This window comes from Pleurodeles waltl, chromosome 9 (genome assembly GCF_031143425.1).
Source record: "Pleurodeles waltl isolate 20211129_DDA chromosome 9, aPleWal1.hap1.20221129, whole genome shotgun sequence".
Lineage (NCBI taxonomy): Eukaryota > Metazoa > Chordata > Amphibia > Caudata > Salamandridae > Pleurodeles > Pleurodeles waltl.
The window spans coordinates 533,453,360-533,472,964 of NC_090448.1; positions in this window are offsets into that span (position 1 = coordinate 533,453,360).

A 19,605-nucleotide genomic window follows, 5' to 3' on the forward strand; every position below is an offset into this window, starting at 1 on the left:
TTGCTAGCAAGACCTCCATGAAGTAAGCTGCTGTGTACTGCCTCTGAGAGCCACCATGCCACGTCCTGCAGGTGATAGGGCCCCTGCCTTCACCCAGGAAGAGCTGGAGAAGGTGGTGGAGGAGGTTCTATCCTTGTATGGACAGCTATATGTGACACCAGAGGAGTAGGTGAGTCCAATGGACCAGCCTTGTGTGATAGGGGTTGCGTATGATGTTGAATCAGGCATGTGTACTGGTGACCGAGTATATGCATACAGAGGGCATATGGTGAAGGCGTGTGAGCAGTGAGGATGTGTATGTGTGGGCACTTGCTGTGATAGATGTGTACTTTCCACTCCTGTTGGTTTGGTGCATGTGTACATGACTTTCTCCTTTTGTCTGTGTCATCCATGCAGGTGAAAGTCCTTCAGAAGACAGGTATCTGGCATGCCATCACCAAGCAAGTGTGGACCTGGGGGAGCACCAATTGTCACAAGCGGTAGGAGGACCTGAGACACTGGGCCCGGAAGATCGCAGAGGCCCAGCTGGGGATGTCCTTCCAATGAGGGAGGCGTTCCCATCAGACCCTGACCCCCCAATGGCCCACATTTTGACAGTGGCCCGACCTGAGGTGGATAAGCGTTTGAGGGCACCACAGCAACCACCAGGGGATGAGTACTAACTGTGTCCTGGTACTTGGCACTGGTTGTATGATGTTTGCTGCCCCAATGTAGCTTCTGTGACAGCTTAGTAAATGCAACATGTATGTAGACTAGTGTACATGTGTAGTTCCCACCTTGCCTGAGTACTACATATAGATGTGGCTGCATGGTTTGCTATCAGTAAATTTATATCTCCTGTATCAAGACGTCTCCATGTCTGCCTGTGGAGATGGTCAAATGACAGTGCCACATGTGACACCATCCTGCCTTTTCAATGGATGTGAGCTTGTGTATCTACCCATTGAGAATGACCTGGTCCACCCATCAGCATATGAGCATTAGTGGGTCTAAAGTGTCTATCCACTCCCATCTGTATTGATCACATGTATTTGCAACTGGCTGACTCTCATTTTTGGTACAGGGACTATAGACATCTAGTACTGGTACCGATATATACTCTATGTGAGTCAAGCCATCTCATTTACACCACAGATATGGCCTGTATAGGACTGTCCTTATGGCTTAGTAGTTGTATCCCCATTGTCTGTTCATCTTCAATCTCAGGGGTATGTGAAGGTAGCAACAGTAAGCTAATATGATTTGGGTTTCTGATTTGGTATAGTAGACTCATCATACATTTCCATGTGCTTGACTTGTGGGGATATTACCTTCAACCCAATGGGTTTGTTCTAGAAGAGGTAAGTGCCTAGGCAGATCTTGCCTTTGACAATATGCTATGTTGATGTAATGTGTGCCAATGCCCTAACAATTACAATGCAACATAGCTCAGTTGCATTCTACATCATGTCTCAGTGGTTACTCGGGGTCACATATGATGAAGTGGGACAATGACTGATAACCTTGGCCTAGGTGATGTGGGTAATTTTGATAGGATAAGATTTTGTTTGACTTGTGAGATGGTGTTGTAATTGTTTTGTTGTTTCAACATTCCTGAAGCTGCCCTATGTAGTAGTGGGATATGTTGTCAGTGCAATGCCAGTCGTGTAGGTTCGTGTGTGCATAATGCCTATATGTCATTTCCATCAGGCATGTGTGTTGTCTGCACTTAGGTACAGGTAATCACATGCCCGGAATGGTGTGAGTGATGTAGGTTTGCTCATGTTGTCAAGTCAAACTACTGTAACTGCATGTCAGGTGGAATGGTAGGTGTCCCATGATGTAATATGTGGCTTCCTGAAGTTCATTAGTTGTGGCACAGCACTCTGTGATTGTCTGTGGATGTATCATGTGTGCTATGCAGGCAATTGTATATATGCATAGATGTATGAATAGTTGTAGTGTAAATGTGTTTGGTGTCTGCAGATCTTCTTCTGTGATTGGGTCAAACTTATCACATGCCTTTACCCCAGACTTGTATTCTGCATATCACATGTCACCTGTATAGGAGTCCAACTTGTAGTGGCTCCAACAGTTAATGGATCCATATTGGCATTTCTGTACAGAGTGTTAGGTCAGCCATGTTATGTGACTGGCAGGTGCTGTGTGGTCTGTGAGCGGAGTAGTCTTCACTATCAAGGGACATTACAAATGGACATGGACTGATCAGGTGTAGTTCTAGCACAAGCCTGATATGTGTTGTTCAGTCACCTACTCTTCCAATAGGTGATAGGAGTATGAAGAGGTTTGGTCAGAATTCAGTAGTCTTTTGTCCTTCAGACAGGGCATGATGTTCATGCAGACATGGCTTTGCTGGTGATTATGTGGATTACTCCAGTTTTTCTCACTTACTCAGCTTTAGATGTAGGTGTGAGGCTTGACATGCAGGGGTGGCTAGTAGTGACATGTTGTGACATAATGTAGGATATGTGTAATGCCAACAGAGATACTCTAGCCAGGAGATGTTTACCTACAGCTGTGCATGTTTAAATGTCTGTATGTGAGGAACAGGTTAACCCTCTCTCTCACTCTCACTCTCTCACTCTCTCTATTTGTGTGCATCAGCATCGGCGGGTGAAGGAAATGGGGCACAGGTGAGTGGGGATGCTGTTGGCCATGGGTCCTGGAGTGCTGCGACCAGCGACAGCAACGGACCCAGTGGCACGGAGGGCGAGGGGAGTGCCACAGAGGAGACCAAATCTTCTTCTTGTTCGGACCCTGGCGGTGATGGGCCCTTCAGGGACCACCTGAGGACCATATTTGTCCCCAACCCCCTTATTACCACAGCCCTCCCTGTAGCTTCCCACCCAGTTGTCTGTGCCCGCTCACCCAAGAGGGTGGGCGTCTCCTTCACCGCAGGCACCGCTGCCCCTGCCCCAGTCAATCCTGCTGCACTCAATGGAAAGGCTATTGACTTCCTGAAGTCCATCTCTGGGGGTAAGTCGGCCATCGTGAATGTCATCCAGGGACTAGCAACTCAAGTGCAACAGAGCAATGCGTTCCTGGAGGACATTCAAGGTGCACTAGTGGCCTACAGAGATCTTTTCAGGCTCTGGCCTCCACACTGATGGCAGCCAGTCACCCTTTGTTTTCCGTTCCCCCTCCACCTACCTCTTCCCAATCCCAAGCCCCTCTTCCCTGTCCCAGCCAAAGCACACAGACAGGCAAGCATGCACCCACCTCAACATCCAAGGCTACAGCTGACAGACACCAGCACCACAAGACCCACCACCGGCATGCACACAAACAACACCCACCTGCAGACACACCAACATCCACTGCCTGCACAGTCTCACCCATCACCCCCACCTTCACAGACACTACACCGGACACACCTGCGGGCACCTCACCATCATTCACCGATCCAGCCACAACTCCAATCCTACCCACAGTCAGCACAATAGCAGATTCGCAGACATCCACCCCAGTCACATCTGCAGACACACAACCACTGACACACCCACATGCAGCACATAGTTCATACCTGCAGACACCACCCCATAAGTCAGTCACCCATCCACCATGGCATCTTCCAGCAACTTCTCCCCCTTTCCTCCCAAGACACATAAACGCCCACACTCACCCACCCTACAGACACCCAGCACCCACAAGCATTCCTCGTATAAACATGCACTCAAGACATCCACCAATACACCTCCTACAACCACTCCCTGTCCTTCCACTCCCAAACTATTTTGCCATGACCGTCTCTGTGTGTCTAAAAAGGTATTCCTCTTGGAGTTTTCCCTCTTCCCTACTACTCCCCTTCCACCCCATGATACACCCAAATGCTCTGTGTCCCTCCCCAAGTCCAGACCTTCCACCTCAAAGTCCTCTCCTGCCCCCGCTAGTAACCATGCCCTTACCCCTGCCAAGACGTTCAACCCTCCCAAGCCATCCCCTAAACCTTGCCCTAAGCCCTCCTCCTAAGCCCAATGATACTCCCTCCCAAACCGAAGCTCAAACCCCCCCACTCCAATACCTGAGGTGTCTGCCTGCCTCCTTGATGCCCCTACCCTGTGGAGGTCACATAGGAGTCAAGAGTCATGTAGAGACACACTGATTTGCCATATGTGCATTCTGCACATTGTTGTTTGTATTGACCTACAGCCTTTTATTTTGTACATAGTTCAGTTTTTATTTGTATATTTATTTTTCTGATATATCTGACCCAACCAGTTGTTGGTTCCATGGTCAGATATTTGTCCTGCCTTTCTTTCCACATGGCTGTTTAGGTCTTGCCTGCTTTGGTTTGTGTGTGAGTGACTTTTGTGTGTGTGTTGATTGTGCTACCAGTTGTGCCTGGGCAGCATGTGTGGGTATGGCCTCAGCATTTGCCCCACAGTAATGGCTGTATTTTGTGTGTATGACATGTTTGTGTTTGGAACATGCATGTATGTTGATATTGTGTGTATTGTTGTGTTGACATGTGTTGTTTGTAGTGTGTGTGCCCTTGTATGGTTGTACTGTGTGAGTGCATGTGCGTGGTGATTGGTATATCAGAACTGTTGTGTGGTGTGTTTACGTGGTATAACACATGCTTTGTTGTATGGCTGTGTGATTGTGTATTGGTTGGCAGGTGTTGTTACGTGTTGTTGTATGTATGCAGTGTGTGGTGGAGTTGTGTATTGTGGTTGCTTGACGGTGCATTTAAGGTGTTGCGGTTGTGGTGTAGTTGTGTGATTTTGGTGGTGTTGTGTATTGTTGTGTTCATTTTTTCCAGTGCTGTGTGTGTGCAGGTTTGTGTGTGTTTTGGAAGTGTGTGTTGGCCGTGGTGTGTATAGTATGTTTGTGCATGTGTGTATGTGGCTGTGTGTGAATGTGCGTATCAGTGTGAGGTGATGTGTGTGTGCCACCCTCACCATCCACCCCAGATGTGTATTTTGTGTGTGCGTAGATACTTAGGCTTTTACCTACTGTGTCAGGTAGGTGTGTGTGCTGACAGTTGTTCCGGAGTCGTTGGGTGAGCAGGAGCAGTGGGAGCAGTGGGAGGACATGCAGTTCAGGTTCCATGGCGACTCCACACAGGCTGTGTTCCAGAAGGTGGGTGTCTCTTTTTATAGAGTTGGTTTCTGCAAGGGTTTCCATGGTGGTGCGACCGCCGCAGATACCTTGGAGGTTTCTGACAGGGTTTCCATGGTGGTGCGACCGCCGCAGATACCTTGGAGGTGTGCAACCTCGTAATCTGTCTGATGGGAACATGGTCTCTGCCGGCCTGAAGGTGCCTACCACCGTCCATGGTGGGCTGACCGCACTGGTGGTGCCAGCGATAGATTGGCTGTATTCTGGTGTGATTACCGTCATGGTCATAATTTGACGGTCTTCTCCACTGGCCTGTTGGAGGTATGACTGCTGCCACCAAAATGGCGGTCCTGTGACTGCCAAACTTGTAATGACCCCCTTAATGTTTTGGGGGGTGAAGCAGGTGAATTTAAGGCAATTAAGATATGTAAGGGATGCTGAATATGCAAGAACTTGGCAAATGTAGGTGCCAGATAATGCAAGGGTTGTTCCATCGTTATAACATGCCAGAGGCACTGAAACCATAGGGTGATAGGGTGTTCCATGGGCTTCTTCAAGGCTAGCTCTATGAGTTACCAGGACTCCTAAGCCGCCAGTCTGCGTGAGTCATAGCCTCCAACGATAAAGGTCAGATACCTAATATAACATTAGTGTAAGCCTGAGATATCAGGTATCCCACTACCCCTTAATATGCCCTAGAAGATCCTTCCAGAAGATGGCTGTGAGGGAGCAGGGCCACCAAATATGGCAGAAGTGACTTCTATCTGTTTCACATTGCCAGCAAAGGGGAGAAACAGAGGGGTAGATACTGTGGAGGGGGGGTCAGTATATAGTACCACTGAGCTGTCAATTTATAGGCTGTTTCCATTCAGGAATGCTTCAGTATATTTTGGGGATATCCTGCCACAGAGTTTCCCACTGTTTGGCCAAGATGCCTTCTGAGGTGCTACTCTGCCAGTTTATTAGGCGTGCACATAAGGGGCGCAGAATGCTGTAGGACTTGGCATGTGTTAGGTATCAAACCCTTAGAGCTGGTGTATGGCCTGACATGAATTTCCAAGGGAGTGTAGTCTCAGGTAGCCTCATGATGGTAGTGCCCACCGGGGTAATTGAAAGTACTGCGTACGTGACGATTCAGGGAGGTCAAACTCTGTCTTGAAGTGCTAGAAGGACTTCATAGTGCTACCCGTGAACAGGTCCCTTAGCAGACTACATTCCCTGGCTTCCCAGCTAGAGAACATATGGGGACCTAGTGCCAGGGTGAAGTCAGAATTGCATGGAATTGGGATGTTAGGGGAAGGGAAAGCAGTAAGCCTCTCTGGATCACAATCTTATCACATATCTCTAGTACCACCTGAGTGGGTGTGACCAGGTAGGCAGTGCATAGTCGGCATGCTTGGGTTTTCAAGCTATATCCTAGAGGGCGTGACAGGCCACTTTGCAATCCATATGAAACCAGTGTCTGTCACTCTCACAGACAACCCATTGAGCGATGAAATGCAAGTGGGATGCCCAGTAATACAAGATGGGACACGCAGACCACCTCTGTCCATGGGCATCATGAGCATGGAGTACGGCAATCTCAGTCGCTTGCCCCATAGATAAAGGTGCATATTTCACATTTTTAGAGCAGAATGTCAATCTGCTGGGTGGGGGTGGGAAATGATGGAAAAAGAGAAAGAAATCGAGAGAGCACATTGATTTTTTTTTTAACACTGATATGGCGCCAGCCAAGAAATATATGGGGGTTTCCAGCAGCACATGTCGTCTAAGATGGATCGCCGGAGCGTCGGCCAGTTCACCTGTGTACAGGAATCCAAATGGGGGTGAGATTAAGGCCCAGGTATATGACTGTGTGTGGGGCCAACTGAAAAACTGCTAGTGCCTGCATCTCTGGTAAAGCCTCTTGAGGTATGACGCGGTTAAGCGTGAGACATCTTTGAAAGAGGAAAGGCAGTCCTCAATCACCGGCAGGGAAGTTTGAGTGATGCTGAGTAAGAGGTTGTATGCAAAGAGACTGATCTTGAGGGCTCGACCACCAAAGGGAATTCCTACTATGCTCGCTGTCCACCTGACGGTGATAGCCAAGGGCTCTACCACTAAAGCAAAAAGGAGAGGTGATAGTTGGTACCTCTGATGGGTAGACCTAGATGTGCAAATGGAGGTGTGAACTCACCCTTTACGCTAGTAGAGTTCTTTGGCGTTACATAGGAGGCCATAATTTTGTCGATCATACCCGTTCTCAGTCCAATCTTACCTAGTTCAGCTCGCAAGAATGCCCATTTCACCCTTGTCGAATACCTTCTCAGCATCATGCGAGAGGAGGCATGCCAGAAGACCATGGTGGTGAAATTTTTCTACTAGGTGGGTGTTAGACCTGGCATCTTTTGGCATGTTTCCCCTGTATGTTTGCCCTCTGACCTCCTGTTTTTCATGGTATGCTGGACTCTGTTTTTGCTAGTTTATGGTCTCTGCACACTTTACCACTGATGATCAGTGCTAAAGTGCAAGTGCTCCCTATGTAAATTGTATTGGTGATTGGTTTATCCATGATTGGCATATTTGATATAATCATACGTGCCTAGTAAAGTGCACTATGTGTGCCCAGGGCCTGTAAATCAAATGCTACTAGTAACCCTGCAGCACTGATTGTGCCACCTACATGAGTAGCCCTGTGAAGATGTCTCAGACCTGCCACTGCAGAGTTTGTGTGTGCAGTTTCAAACTGCCAATTCAATCTGGCAAGTGTACGCACTTGCCAGCCCCAAACCTTCCCTTTTCTACATGTGAGGCACCCCTACGGTAGGACCTTAGTAGCCCCATAGGCAGGATGCAGTGTATGTTAAAGGTGGGACATGTGCTGATGTGTTTTACATTTCCTAACAGTGAAATACTGCCAAACTCACTGTTTACTGTTGCAAGGCCTATCTCTCTCATAGGTTGACATGGGGGCTGCCTCTAAATAACTTTTAAGTGCAGTTTCCCTTTGGCTTTTCTGTTTGAAAATGCCACTTTTAGAATCTGGGTATTTTCTTGCTTAAACCATTCTGTGCCTCTGCTTGCTTCTGTATTCCACGTCTGGGTCAGACTGACAGTTGGGCTGTTGTGAATTCCCTCTAGACAGTGACACAAAGGGAGCTGGGGGGTAGCCGGCATATCCTGATGGGCCATCTGGGCTAGAGTGGAGGAAGGAGTGGTCACTCACACCTGAAAGGGCTGTGCCTGCTCTCACGCAATGCAGTCTCCGACCCCCTGGTGTGTATCTGGGGCCAGGCCTGAGCAAAGCAGGATCTTGTCAATAAAATAATCTTTTCTTTGAAGTTTGCCCTCTTCAAAGGCAGAATGGGGTAAAAGTAGTGGACCAAAACATCTGACTTTTAGAACACTTCTGAATCAAGAGGAACCTCTGCCAAGGATGAGAGATGAGGGAGGAGTACTGCCCCTTTGCTGTTTGTGCTTTGCTGGGTTATTCTGCAGGTGCTGCTTCTGCCTTAAAGAGGGCAAAGACTGGACTTTGCTGTGTATCCTGCTTGTGAAGTTTCTATAACGGCTTGGAGTAGAGCTTGCCTCCTGTTGGAAGTTTCAGGAAAATCAAAGACTTCAGCTTCATCTGCCTACAGCACTGGGAACTGTGTGTTTTGTGCTGCAACAGAAGTAAAACCACCACGAAGCCGTCAACGATGCCACTGCCTGCACTGTGACCTGACAACGCCACATGGAGCTGTGCCACACGTCGCACCATAACCATGGTCTCACTGCTGCTGCCATCTGATGCCGTCAGTGAGCCGCTGCTTGCACAGTGACCTGTGGGCCCCAAAATCTGCATCTCCTTGCTTGCGCTGCAGCCTTGGCATCCCCGACGATGACCTCTCCTGCTGACACCAACGCAACTGCCTGCATCGTGGCCTGAGGACACCGCTCGTGAGGTACACGAAGCACAGTCCTGTCTTGCAACATAGCCCCGGTCCACAGATGCCAGCGCCACCAACTCCAGTGTCGTCAACAAATGCCCTTGTCTGCACCGCCACCCCTGGGTGCCGCACGAAGCTCCCACATGCCGCACTGCTGCCTTGGGCCAACCGACAACAGCACTTCAACATCGAGGGCGCCGCTACCTACACCATGACCTGGACACACCGCACATCACACCGTTCCGCTTCACACCCCAGCCATGCTCTCACCTGCCGCAGGACGTCGTCACCAAGCCGCTGCCTGCACCGTGACTTGTGAGCACTGCACATTATATTTGTCCTGCTTCACACTGCAGCCCCGACGCCATCCACGCCAGCACTCTTGACTTTGTCATCAGCCTGGAGTACAATCAGCAATGCGTGTGACTTCCAGGGCCCGACGACTCCCACTCCGACAACTGGAACTGACGCCTGCGACACCGCACTCCAGATCTCATTGTGAGGATCACAACACCCTATATTTGCAAGGTGTTGTTTGCGACACCGTAGCTGGCCTGTGACGCCGCGGCCATCCTGAACTGTTGGATTTGTTGTTCACGATGCCGTGATAGCCCCAGACGGAGCTATTGACTTCAAGAAACAGTATTTTTACGTAATTCTTGCAAAATTCATATTTTTATTACTGCATGTTGGATTTTTCTCGTTTTAGTCTTGTTTTACATAGATACATATTGGTTATGTTTCTAAAACTGGAGTGGTGTCCTTTTGTAGTGTTTTCACTGTATTAATGTGTGTAATGTGCAAATGCTTTACACATTGCTTCTGAGATAAGCCTGACTGCTCGTGCCAAGCTACCAAGAGGGTGAGCAGGGGTTATCTGTGCTGGGTATCTCCCTTATCCAGTCCAGAGTGAGGGTCCCTACTTGGACAGGGTGCAAACCAACTGCCAACTAGAGACCCAATTTCTAACAGTGGGCCACCCTGCGTATATTGTTCCTGTCCTGTCTGTTACAAATAAAGCTCACCTGGTTGGGTCAATAAGGCCATGCAAGAACCGCTCAATTAAGTGTCTGATCTTCTTAAAGATCTTAGCATCAGTGTTCAGGAGCAGAATGGGGTGGTAGATGGAGCAGCGGATGGGGTAGTGGGAATTAGGCCAGTGTCCTGAGTAAAGTAGTTCAGAGGAACATCAGGTAGTCTCGCTGGTTAGGAGGAACATCAAGTAAAAGGCAACAGGAAGCCCATCAGGGTCCAACACCTTGCCAAGGAGTAGGTCCCAGACCGCTTGCTGCAGTTCCTCTAGAGTGACAGGTGCATCAAGTAGTTCTGCCTGGAGTGGATCGATGGGAGCAGGTTAGCAGTGACGGCCTTGATTTTGTCGCCTAGGTCTTCTACATGTCCCTCAGTGTCTGAGACTTCTCTGCAAATGTCCTTTAGGCATGATTTATAGTCTGCCTTAAGCGAGCCTATTTCAGAGCGTACCTCTGGAAGGAAGTGGGCCATTTAATCCTGAGATATGGGCCCTGATGCAGAGTTGCTAAGTGCTTCCAAGGATTTGTTCGCCCCAGGGTTTGCTCCAGATTGAGGTCACAGAGGGCTCTTTAGTGGACATAAGGTGTGGCATAGTGGTGCACTCTGATCATGCAAGTGCAGAGGCCAATGGTGATGCTCGTGCAGTAGTCACACCCCACTGCTGTTCAGATGGTGAGGGTGGCCAGCAGCAGGATGGCAGGAGAGAAACAGGCTCATACTCTCCCTCATGCGGGCCGGTTGCCTCAACATGTGCCACTAGTGTTGTGGAAGTATGCCCCAGGGGGAAGTGCAGTTCACAAGTCAGGGCCCCCACTGAGTAGCCACAATGCTAGCACGGCCTGCACCACCAGAGGATCCCAGGTGACAACCACTCCGGACCCGCCAAGTCTGTCCAACAGGGCTAGGGCTATGAGGCAGAGGAAGAGATCAAGTTGGTGATCCGGTGAGGCAAGGCTGGTCAATGGGTTACCACACTGGCCGGTCAGGGTGAAAAATTCTGTGAGGGTCTTTCTCCAGTGGCCCAAGAGATCTCCTCTGCAAGTCAGGCACAGTTCAATGGAGGGGGAGGCATAGACGGTCCCACCCTGCCAACACCATTGCACACATGTCCCGGGTACAGGGCATAATTCCTTTCCCAATATGTTCTCTAAGGTATCACAGTATATACTTCAGGGCCCCCCGGTCAGTAATAGAGCATTGGATGGCCAGCAGTGCCAAATGGTGCCACATTGTGGACTCGCCAGGTGTCCCAGTGCTGTCTGTAAGGGCCAGGACAGGTAGGGCCAAATCAAGATGGTGACCCAGCATGTAAATCCCGGGCTGTGGTCCTCTGTGCAATTCTGTGAGGGCAAATGGCCATCAGTGAACCCACCTCAGGGCCCTGGAGGTCACTCCAGCACAGTGGGCATGAAAGAGAAGCGATTGCAAGCCGGCTGCGCCGCTGCTGTGTCTCCTGTACCTGGCCCAGAGATGTGTGGTCTTTCTTAATAGCACTGCGGGGGCAACGCTCAATGTAATGGGTGCCCGAGTGTAGGCCCAATCCCCACCGCCGCTCTCACCTACCAATAACTCAGGCAGCAGACCACGCAGGCATCGTCTTCACTGCGAAGCAGCAAGGCACCAGGCAAGATAGCCGGCCACTCTGTTAACTCAGGTCACAGAGATTCAGCCTTGGGGCTCACATGCACCTCACAGAGTTGGAGCCTTCCTATCAGCCCCTCCACATCCTCGCCGGAGAAGACCCATGGCTGGTGCAGCAGGAACGCACTCAGAGGTCTGAGAGCTACGGTGTGACTCACGGCGATCTGGAGATGTTGTGAGATGTGTCTCACTCCATTCCCATCCCAGCCTACTCACTGTATTTTGACCCCAATATTATCGTCAAATAACATAGAGGAAACAATATTCAGGGACCATATCCTTCAGGTTACGAAAAATGTGAATCATAGAGTGATATTTCTTAATGTTATGTTTATGATCCAGACTTACATCAATGTATTTTATGTTAAGTCTGCAAGGGCATCAACACATACACAATCAAACTGTTCAAAATCTTCATGATAAATGTAAACCAGTAAACATTTATAAAATGATACATATCAGCACAGAAATCCTATACATATGAGATATATTTGAATTTTTACTCTAAATTACTACTCGGAAGGGAATCATTGACTGTAGAGATTAGACTCTTTCGGTCATCAATAAATTGGCAATTTCCCACATGGAAGAGATAAGATTGAGTTATATCTGCAGCAGAGGAAGGATTTTGCATAACTAATGTTCTCTAAAGACGTAGCCAATGGAGAGGTGGCCAGTTTAGGGAATTCATCAATGTTGAATTGTTCACTTTGTCTTTCTTCATCTAGACATGGGATTGTGATGGTTATTTTAAAGATCTAAGAAAATGTAGTTTGTATTTTCCTATTGTGTAATTCAGTGAAAAATACAGACTATTTATTTACCGATTTATTCAACACTATGAGGGTCATTCTGACCCTGGCGGGCGGCGGGAGCCACCAAATGGCCGCTCCGCGGTCAGAGGACCGCAGATGCCATTCTGGCTTTCCCGCTGGGCCGGCGGGCGACCGCCAAAAGAGCGCCCGCCGGCCCAGCGGGAAAGGCCCTGCAACAAGGAAGCCGGCTCCGAATGGAGCCGGCGGAGTTGCAGGGGTGCGACGGGTGCAGTTGCACCCGTCGCGATTTTCACTGTCTGCTAAGCAGACAGTGAAAATCTTTATGGGGCCCTGTTAGGGGGCCCCTGCACTGCCCATGCCAGTGGCATGGGCAGTGCAGGGGCCCCCAGGGGCCCCACGACACCGCCGCGGTCAGAATGGGCTGGGAAGCACCGCCAGCCTGTTGGCGGTGCTTCCGTGGTCCCCGGCGCCAGGGTCGGAATGACCCCCTATGTATTTTGCCATTCTCCCTGAAAAATGCAGAATAAAAATAACTAAGAAAATAGTCTAAATCATACACAATTACAAAATTCTTATATACATACCTCAATAACCTGTAGCATGTATTCAACTTTTAGACTTAATGACAAAAAGAGCAAACACATTGCTTGTTAAAAGCTATTTAAGTATTTGCATTGGAACGTTTATCTTAATAGAAACATCATGCTCCTGCAGGGCATGATTAATCGAAGGGTCAGTATCCTTTTTGTTACTAGAGTCCAGCCTCCTTTAATATTATCCAACCTCATACTGTGGCCAATCATGTAGCTAACTACACTCATACTTATTAACATACACAGGGCCTGATTCCGAGGCCGGCGGGGACCGCCATATGGCCGCTCTGCGGTCGAAAGACCGCGGAGGCCATTCTGGCTTTCCCGCTGGGCTGGCGGGCGACCGCCAGAAGGCCGCCCGCCAGCCCAGTGGGAAACCCCTTCCCACGAGGAAGCCGGCTCCGAATGGAGCCGGCGGAGCGGGTACGGTGCGACGGGTGCATTTGTACCCGTCGCAAATTTCTGCTAAGCAGACACTGAAATTCTTTGTGGGGCCCTCTTACGGGGGCCCCTGCAGTGCCCATGCCATTGGCCCCACGACACCCCATACCGCCATCCTGTTCCTGGCGGGCGAACCGCCAGGAACAGGATGGCGGTATGGGGTGTCGGAAACCCCATGGCGGCGCAGCTTGGGGCAGCGGAAAACCGGCAGGAGACCGCCGGTTTTCCTGTTCTGACCGCGGACATACCACCGCGGTCAGAATGCCCTGCGGAGCACCGCCAGCCTGTTGGCGGTGCTCCCGCCGACCCTGGCCCCGGCGGTCCTTGACCGCCGGGGTCAGAATGACCCCCACAGTGCCTTATTTCAGGAAGAATAGCCACCATTCACTCCAGCATACCTTCATCTTGCTACTGGGCATCATTCTGACTGTTACTTTAGAGAGGTCACTCAGTAAGTAAACGGTGCTTCCATACCTGGCACCGCCTCTTCCTTTGTAATGGACCATTAGATAGTGTGCGGCCTAATTTAATTGTAGATCGGACAACACATCGAAAGGTGGAGAGGGTCTTCATAGCAGCCACATACGCACTGTCAGTTCCTGTCTGTTTTCCTTTCTTCCAGAGGGACCCTGTTGGTAGGCTCCCACTTATGACACGTGCAACAAGCATTTTCACAGCTAATAGGTCTGGCTTTGCAAAGTGGTGTGATGGTTATTTTTTTTTATTGGAAATCCATGCCACAAAAAGAATAAAAATATAGGTCTTTACTTATAAGGGGCCACCACATGCTTGCAATAACAACTTCAACTACACCATGCTCTTTAATATTATTATTTGTGAAGGAGATAAGAATAATTCCTGATATAACCAAGCACTCAGGTTATTAGCAGCTACGATGCTACAATGCCAATTACAAACCTTAGAGCAGCAACTATAAATAACAAGCATTGGCAATGCCAATAGGTCTCACCATATAGTGGACTTTGGTGGCGTGGCTAAGAGTGAAAAGTAGTGTTATGAAGTACCTTAAAGTGTTGTGGAGGTACTAGAGTGTCGAAGAGTGGAGTACAGTGTGAGAATTGAGCAGTGTTGTGCAGAGGAGTGGTCAATGGCACCGGACCAAGTGATATGAAAGACAACGACTAGAAAGAGCATCTTGTTTTCAGGTGCAGCAAGCTTGTCATCACTATGGTCGGACATTTGTCCCAAGAGGGTGCCATTTTCAAGTCAGGCAATATGTTTTTCATATTTAGGTTTATAACTTTAGGTATTTCTTCATACGTAACAAACACTAAAATGGTCATTTACGAAATACATTCTTGAGAGTGAATTATGGCATGGCATTTTGTATAGAGCTGTAATGCTGCCGCCGGAAGGAAGCCACCACGTCCTGGAAATACTATACCAGACAAAGCCGGCGCCATGTTGAGCCCCGGAAATGCTCACAAGGGGGTGGGGAGCGAGCATCTGTGAAAGATAAAGTGTAGCGTCCATGAAGTGGGTGCTGCGCTGAGCCAGGGATACGCTCATTCAAATAAAATAAGTCCCTGAACAGAAAGTAACACATAAAAAGTGGAAGCATCCAAGTCCTGGAGTGATAGTCCAGGGGTGAGAACAATTTAGACAAGCATTTGCAATGCACTAGGGTCTTGCATCTGTCCGAGTTACAGCTATTACCAGTTGTAAACTCCCAACCGGATTTTTCTTGCCATGTTAAAAGAAAAAAACAGCGCTCGACCCTAAAAAAGGAGGGTCCAGGAAGCCAAATTACCCACTAGCAAGCAAGGATTTTTACAAGACAAATGACTAGACAAATCTAAAGTGATGGGAGGAGTCAAAACCATACAACAGATCATCCTAACAGCACAAGCGCTGTCTAGGCTCAACCTAAAAAAAAAAAAAAGGAAAATAAATCACTTTCTAAAGGGGAATCTGAAGTACATGCCTAATAAATAACCAGTATTTAGAGTTAGCATTAAAAGTATTAAAAAAACAGTGTAAGAAAGTACACTTTGAACCAGCTTTGTTACAGAAGATAAGGAACTATTTTTAGGCAGTTGTAAATAATGAGAACAGACTTTGTGTGGTTAATCAAACTGAAGCATTCTGATGTACAAGGTGAGATAACTCATAGCCCCATGATGCATGCTGTGATGGGTGTATAGAAAATGTGAATGTTAATTTAACAGAGCAAAGGGTGAAGTCCACTATCGAAAACATCTCTTTGTATGTATATTATGTATGATTCTTTTTTTTTAAAACAATAGTCTGGGGAGAAACTAAAGCTCCCTCAAAAGCCAGGCCTAACTAGGCCTGTGCTCCTGTGAGTTTCCAAGAGGCATACATATAACTGGGATGTAGTGAAGTATCAAATAAGCCTGAAACTCCTTTTGGTTAATGCACTCGTACTTGCTTAATTGCTATTCTTATTTAAAGGAATCCATCCTATTCTTACAAGAACCTTCTCTCAGACACTGGATACCATAGTAAGTCATTCACACATAAAGATTAGCCAGAACCCCAATATTTAGCTCACTGAAGGTTCGGAGGTAGGAACTGTCTCAGAGTAAGTATTAATATTATAATTTAACAAAACGGTGATAAAAACAGACAAGAGACAACGTAGTGAATATTGTATATCAGTCTTTTGTTTCGGAACTATTGAATTTGCCACTTTCTTCACTGTTGAAATTCACCAAGTTGTATTTTGTTTAAACATTTTCTCTAGTTTTCTAACGGAGTTGTGTTACCTGGGAATGCCATGTTTAAGGAGACGAAAGTCACACTGTTACATGAGTATGATGCCATATATGATAACCCTAATGTACAGGAATAAGTGTCTGTGGGAGGGTGAGGTACAGGTACTTTCTGGCATTTGCGAAGTTGAAAAGATAATGAGTGTTAATACTATTGTGTTTCTCCAGAAAATTCAGACAGAATTTGTCTTGACTCAGAGAGGGGCGTTTTTTAAGTTCTTTTAATTAATATACGTAGGCTCTTTGAATAGAAGGGCTATAATTTACAAGTTACAGAATTTGGAGAAGGAAAAACTGGCGTTTTTAGAATTGTGGAGAAATCTAGGCCCAGATGTACAAAGTATTTTAACAGTCGCAAACGCAGAAGCAGTTGTTTTGCAACTGGTAAAATGCTTTCTCTTATACACTAATCCCATTTTAGCATTCGGAAATGTTTTCTCAACTGCTTAAATGGTATTCTGAATGGATATAGATGCCGTATCTGAAAGGGACGTACTGTACGCATCCCGTCCAAATACTGAATTGGTGTCTAATGTATTGATGTTTTGCCACTGAAATCTGGTTGTAAACCATTGATATATTACTTAAGCTCAGAGGAAATGGTAATCCATTTGAAATAGGGAAGTGTCCTGACCCCTTCCACTTTGCGAATCCAAAAAAAGTTTGTTCAAGCAGAGACAGTGGGCCAGGGGACCAATGCCTACTCTTAAATAAACAAAAAATGTTTTTTTAATGCAGCCCTATATTCTTTATGGGAAATTTGCTGTATTTAGAAAAAGGCTGCTTTGCTAAACATCAATCAAAGACATGGCCTCCAATCATGGCCAGTTACAATTTGCAATATACCTTATATGCATGGGGTAAATCAGATTTTGACCCACTATAATTCAGATTTTAAAGAACCGACTAATTAGTACATAAGTCTGTTCTTAAAAATCTTGACTATTTGCAGAAATGCTGGTCACAGTTTAAGATCAGTGTTTTATGGACAGGTATTAGTATGTATTGCCCATTGTGTTTTGAATGAGGTTGGGTAGGCCAATATTACACACATCGATGATATATGGACTAGGATTGAGACAACTGGACCAGGATGGATTAGACTAATCGAGGTGGAGACTGCCAGTCTGATGGTATGTCACCTATACGTTATGTGCTGCTTCTACTACCCCTCCCCCTCCTTCCCCCTCCCTCTTCCAACCAGGTAACTATTTGTTTATTATTTAATAGTGTACACAAAATGAGGAATATTGCCAGAGGGCTGGAAATGTAGATGTTGGCTGTATCTAAAACAGAATGATTATGTCTGAGTGTTTATGGAGATCCCTTTTTTCATGAAAGATCAAAGCAGAATGGCATCTTCTGTTCTGAGACCTAGCTCAGTCCTTAGTAAACCCACAAACAATAAATGTCTCTCAGAACAAGTGTAAGTAGCCTTCTACTGTTGCACACATGAGGTACAGATATTGGCTGTCCGGTGCCAGTAATTATCCTGCTCAGGCTAGAACTATCAGAATTCCACGACATACACAAGCCTAAGTAGTCTTATAAATGTTAACACCCTTTCAGTTAGGAGAGTGCTTTTTCTGCAAAAGTAGGTTGCACTCAGACTCTCTTTGCCCATGCCTTCTGATAACCAGGCGATGCCCAGCAGAGATAAAGTGTGAAGGTGAAAGAGTCCCAGTTGGACCAGTAGGGGGAGTGTTTACGTCCAAACACAAAGTTGGGTGTGCTCCGATAGACTAATGTTAACGCTACTGTTGTCCTCTGGAGAGGGGAGGGAGCTGGAATTGTTGGGGGTTAGGTTTACTTTGTTTATTACACTGTTTAGTTATGCACAATATGGCCATGTCATGCCGGAAAGGACCCTCCAGAGGGTAAGCTTAGATTATAAAACACCATGGTAGTCCACAACACCTTTAAACTTCTCACTTGGAATGTGAGAGGACTTGGTACCTCTACGAAAAGATACAGAGTGATGTCGCTGCTTAGGCGCAAGAGGGTCAGTATAGCATGTCTCCAACAGACCCATCTCATGAACACGGAAGCGCAGAAACTGACGAAAAAATGGAGAGGGCAGAACTACTATGCTACATTCTCCGCCTTTGCCAGGGGGTTGCACATCTGGATAGCTACGGGATTGCCCTTTGCCCTGCACTCTATAGAGGCAGACATTGAGGACAGATACATCCTGCTTAAGGGAACTCTGGATAGTCAGGATTTGGAGATACTGAATTCATACACTCTGAATTTAGCTGATGACACATTTTACCCCATGTTGGCCAATGAACTGTCTAAGCACACGGGAATTGATACCTTCTGGGTGGGGGACTTCAACTGCATTATAGATGGAGCCCTGGATAGACACCCTCTTACACAGGGCACCAAACCACGAATGACTGTGAGTTTGAAAACCACAATGTCACAACTGGGCTTTAGGGATATTTGGAGAGACACACACCCGGGCCGTAGGGAGTACACTTGTTATTCGAATACACATGGCACTTTCAGCACATTGGATCAGATATTGCTCACGCAACAGACAACCCCCAAGATACAGGAGGTACCCCATCTAACACATTCCTTATCAGATCATGCCCCAGTGACGTGCGAGTTCCAGTGGGTAGGTTGCTCCCGAACCCTATCTAGTTGGAGATTCCCATCAAAGATTCTTCAAGACCTGGTCGGCCAAGACATGGTTGCAAAATCAATAACAGATTATATAACACATAACTGGACCTCTATACAAAGGCGAGCGATGGAGTGGGAGGCATAGAAGACCGTGCTGCGGGGAAGCTGTGTGGTGCTTACCTGTGGAGTGCGGAAAGCACTGCAGGCAGAACTTGCTCAGAGGGAGGACACTTTGTCTGAGTGCCAACAATGCCAAATGTGAGAGAGATGCAATAAGGGGGAGAAATCTCAGCTCACCAGACAACTGACAGAAACTAGAGATAGACTGGAAAGGTACAGTTTGAAATCATATCAACAGCTTCTATACCGAGAGGGCAACTGACTGAGGAGACTCCTGGCGTGGATCCTCCGACGGGAGCAGCTGCACTCATTAGTGCTTCACCTCACGAATCCCCAAGGGGGAGAGGCGAGGACGAAACGAGATATAGTCACAGTCTTTCCGGACAACCTAGAGGGGGTGTATGCCAATCCGGGGGACCCAGAATGGGACGACCTGCTGGAATACTTGGATGGAGCAGCCCTCCCCTGCCTGGGTGAGGCGAGGATGCTGTAGCTGGACTCTGATCTTACGCTCAAAGAGGCTAAATCGGCTATTAAATCTCTCCTGGTCGGTAATAGTCCTGTAGCGACGGCTTTACAGCCAAACTTTATCAAGCATTTGCGACTGAACTTGCTCCTCAGCTTTCGGAGGTGTACAACAAGG